The following is a 4,572-nucleotide window of genomic DNA, read 5'->3' on the forward strand; positions in this document are numbered from 1 at the left end:
CTGCCTAGCCCCTACAAACCAAATCACAAAGTGTAGAGTTTTAAAGTTTTAATATTATCTCCCATCAAAGCTAATTGCTCCCTTCAGAGCTCACAGCTACTGTGAGCATCCCCATGTTGAATCTCCATGGGAAAGCCCAAAGGAAAGTTTCCATTGACCTTCACTTCTCAAATTCGAGAAGGTCTCAAAGGTCTCCTGCAGCTGTTCTTGATGGCAAACATATTGTTTCCATCTGCTAATGTAGGGCATTTTAGGAACTTTTCCTCTTACTGGGAGGCTATCTATGTGACTAGAATTGAGGAAGATTTAGGAATACAAAATCCCTGCAAAACAAGCATGGACAATGTGATGCTAAGGAAAACAAAGTAAGAACACTGAAAATGGTTGTTAGCATGCAGGGAATAATTAGGCAGTGGAATAGTGAGTACAAAAACAGAAGCCCCTGTGAATAAGGTGATCAGGAAAAGTTTCATGCAACATTGAGCTGAGAAGATAGACTCAAAATGAGATGAAGATGCCTAGAGCAATGGGAAAGCACTATGAATAGAGGGAATTATGGATTGCCCTTCGTTACTGTCCCCATCTTCTGCATCTGGTAGTGCTATTCCTCTGATCTACTCCTGGGCGTGGACACTGCCAGAGTTGGAGTCCTGACCAAGGCCCACCCTTACCTTGAACATTATGTTTCCACCCTTTCTGAGTCTTGCCTTCTTCTTCAGATGTGGCCACCAGTAGGTCACAAGAATGCCTAAGAATGGCCTGTTGACCCTTATTTCTACCTGATTCCTAGATATTTTCTCATCTTTTCATTCTCTATTTATGTTTTCTTCAGTATGTTTTGGCATTTATTAAACATAACGAAGGCTACTATCCTTAAGCAACTTTTAATAGTTGAGTTTTTAAATTATATTTTACCATTTTTTCCTTCCATGGTTGAAGGGTATTTGTGTTGTTTAAATACCTTGATGAACTAACTGTACGATCACTTATGATGGCTTTGATTAGAAAAATGTAGTGAGACATTTGGCCTAGGTAAGAAAATGTCACTTAATATAAATCTGTCCCTTCAGGAGATTCCTTATCTTCTCAGCAGCTTTCTAGGTAGGTGGTAGAACATTTCCTGTACAACACTGTAATTGCAGTGGCATACTGTTAAAAATAAATAACGGGTTCTTATTTTCTATTATTTCTTGTAGCTTTCCAGAGGCATCAAATGTGTAATCATCAAAAAGTTCATCTAATTATTATCTGTGAAGAACAGAGATGATCTTACCTCTGTTTTTCTGAGCATGTGTTGACAAGTGTACTAAAAACAGAAAAATATTCCTTAGGAAAAATTGGAGTTGTTATGATGTCTAAATACTTATTCCTTCTGTAAACTGTGCTTATTATTAATATCCAAAATGATCAGAATACTCTGCATAAAAACATTTATGTGATATTGCATGGATGTAAGCTTTCTAGAATGAAGGAGCATTGTCAACAGAGCTCTAGAATTCATTTTTAATGTGTTATTGATAGTTTACAATATTCCAGAAATTTGAGACTTTGAATTAAGAAGCTGGTGAAACTATTTTCAAAGAAATAACTAGAAGTCTTTATTTCTTTGGTTTATATTTTTTGTTTCTCATTTTCCTTTTTGGCAATATAAAAACTTGAGGGATTTATTTGCTTGACTTAGAGCCAGTTTTAAAGCCAACAAAATAGCAACCATCATACAAATTTTATTTAACTAAATATTGTGTTCATTTTTACCTTGTTTTAGGCTTGTTTAATTGATCTTTAGCCTTCACTCCTAATTTACTGAGTGTAAACAGTATTATCTATCAACATATTATTTTGAGTAGTGGTTTTTCTTAACTTCTTCCACCACTCAGCCAGGGATGGTAGGGGAAACAAAGGCAATAATGTTTGATAAGAAATGTATTCATTACCTTGCTCATGTAATTGTGACCCCTCTGTATGGTATTTTCACTATAAAAAAAACTTAAAAATTTTAAAAAAATCAGTGTGCTTAAGCATAATGACCTTGCTTGTGTTAGTAAGTGGCAAAATATATTGAATAAAATAATGAAAGGGGAAAGAATCTCTAAGCATCAGGAAGAAACAAAGACCAACAGGCTATTTATGTGTACTTGTGACCTGCTGTTGATAGATGGCATTCTAATAGGTGTATGGTAATATCACATTAGAGCACTAATTTGAACTTCCTTAGGAACACTAATTTTGTGTGCTTGTCATCTACATGTTTATATTTTGATTGTTATCGTTGAGTTTTAAAAACTACATGACAAAACCTCTATCAAAAATTATAATTTGCAAATATATTTTCCTAAGTGGAATTTCAGCAGATGCAGGACTAAAATACGGAAGATACAAAGAATTAAAAAAGTAAGCGACAAAAGCATAAACAAGTCAAAAGTAGATAACTGAAGAGTTCTCAGAAAAAGAAATGCAAAAGCTAAATGACGAAGTATTCAATATCCTCAGCCATAAAGGTAAAGCAAATCAAAACTACAATCAGATTCTATCTGTCCCCAGTAGCATTTTGGTGCAAAGAATCGACAAGTTCTCTGTACTGTCAAACGTAGCACTGCATTATCTGACCTTCATAAGGAAACGCTCCCGCGCAGACTAATCTCCGCCCTCGATGGCAGCGCCTGCGCAGTAGGTGAGGCACCGCCCACTTCCGCTCCTGAGGGTATAAAAACGGTCCGGGAGAGCCGGTGGACGCCATTTCTCTCTTCTCCCCTGGAGAGCTTGACATTTTAGCTCTGCTAACCATCAAGCTTGTCTCCCCTGACTTTGGGGGCCACTTTTTTAACTTTCATTTTTGGTGCCGCAACCCCAGGATCGAACGAGTTCCTGCTTGTATAAGCAAGGCCCAGACTGGCGGAGCCGACAGGCGGCGTGGAGATCACGGCAGCGGGGAGGGGTCCGGTCCTGCAGGGGGCGCTGTGGCCGCTCCGGCTGCTCCTGCCGCTCCTGCCCCGCGCGGGTGTCCTCCCGCTGGAGCGATGGGAGCTTCCAAGGCTCGTCCATCCGCACGCTGCGCCTGCCTGTGGCCTGACAACTACTACGCGCAGCCCAGTTGCTCACCGGCCGCTGCCAGATGCATGTGGGCTTACCGCACCATTTACTCAGGACCTGCCAGCCCAGCTGTGTTCCTCTGGATGAAAAACCCCCGCCCGCCCCAACTCTAAAAGAAGCAGGCCGCCGTGCTACTCATGTGGTCGGAAAATGGCGCCTGGGAAAGAACGCCTTCCAACGCGCTGAGGATTTGATCCCCATTGTGGAGATCACCTAGGAAGTGAAGGTTGTTATTCTCATGAGCACTGTATATTTATTGGTGCTCTGGATGTCGCACGATGTGCTCTTGATTTTCGAGATGGTGAAGAAGTTGCAACAGAATATAAAAATAAGTTCTCAGCAAATGGATTTACTGAAAGGGCTACAAGCCCTCATAGCTACACATCCACCTGAGAAGCCTCTGTGTCTCTACCTTGCTCTCCAGTCTCTCCATGACTCACTTCAGGCCCCTGAGGAATACTCGAAGCTATATGACTTTATCCAAGATAAACACAGGAAAAATCTATGCCTCAGTGGTGTCCCCTATGGATGAAGCAGTAGGAAATGTCACTGCAGCCTTTAAAAGCTATGGGTTCTAGAACAACACGGCGTTCATCTTCTCCACAGACATTGGAGGGCAGATATTGGCAGGAGGCAATAACTGGCCCCTTTAAGGACAAAAATGGAGCCTGTGGGAAGGAGGTGTTTGAGGAGTGGGCTTTGTGGCAAGCCCTCTGCTGAAACAGGTGTGAAGAACCGGGATCTCATCCACATCTCTGACTGAATGTCAACACTCGTGAAGCTGGCCAGGGGACACACCAAGGGCACCAAGCTTCTGGATTGGTTTGATGTGTAGAAAACAGTGAGCATCAGTGAAAGAAAGTTGTCCCTCAGAGTGGAGCTGCTGCACAACATTGACCCAGAGTTTGTAGACTCTTCACCATGTCCTGGCAACAGCCTGGCTCCAGCAGAGGATAATTCTTCTCTTCTGGAATATTCAGCCTTTAACACATCTGTCCATGCTGCAATTAGACACAGAAACTGGTAACTCCTTACAGGCTCCCCAGGCTGTTGTTCCTGGTCATCCCCCCTTCCCCCCTCAATCTAATAATTTTGAGATAGCTTCATTGGATCCACCAACCTGATGGTGGGAAACCCATCCTGTGAAGGTGTCTATAAGAGCTGCAGCATGTGTTCCAAGCCTATGAGGTAACCCGGTGAGATGTCTATGTAATCTTGAGTGGTACCCTCCTACTAGGGGAACAGCAGGAGGCTTGGTAAAAATCCCTGCCGCTATGAAGATGAGACCCACCAGACCACCCCCATCATCCAATTGGGACTGAGGTAGTTCCCAACCAGGAGCCTCACTGTAATTACAGTTCCCCAGGTGTTCGCCAAAAGTGAAAACAATTTATTGCCTGTATAATTGAGGGTTTCAAACAGACGGGCCACAAAGCCATCAACTATGACAAAATGACTGCAATCATACAAGACAAAAATGAA

At 42.1% G+C, this 4,572-nt stretch overlaps 1 pseudogene; it reads left to right on the forward strand.

Moving 5' to 3' along the window:
• The first annotated feature begins 3,076 nt into the window (after positions 1–3,076).
• LOC138831853 (arylsulfatase B pseudogene) lies at positions 3,077–4,287 on the forward strand (annotated as a pseudogene).
• The last annotated feature ends 285 nt before the right edge of the window (positions 4,288–4,572 follow it).

Source organism: Dipodomys merriami, unplaced genomic scaffold, assembly GCF_024711535.1.
Source record: "Dipodomys merriami isolate MVZ:Mamm:240054 unplaced genomic scaffold, mDipMer1.0.p SCAF_2, whole genome shotgun sequence".
Classification (NCBI taxonomy): domain Eukaryota; kingdom Metazoa; phylum Chordata; class Mammalia; order Rodentia; family Heteromyidae; genus Dipodomys; species Dipodomys merriami.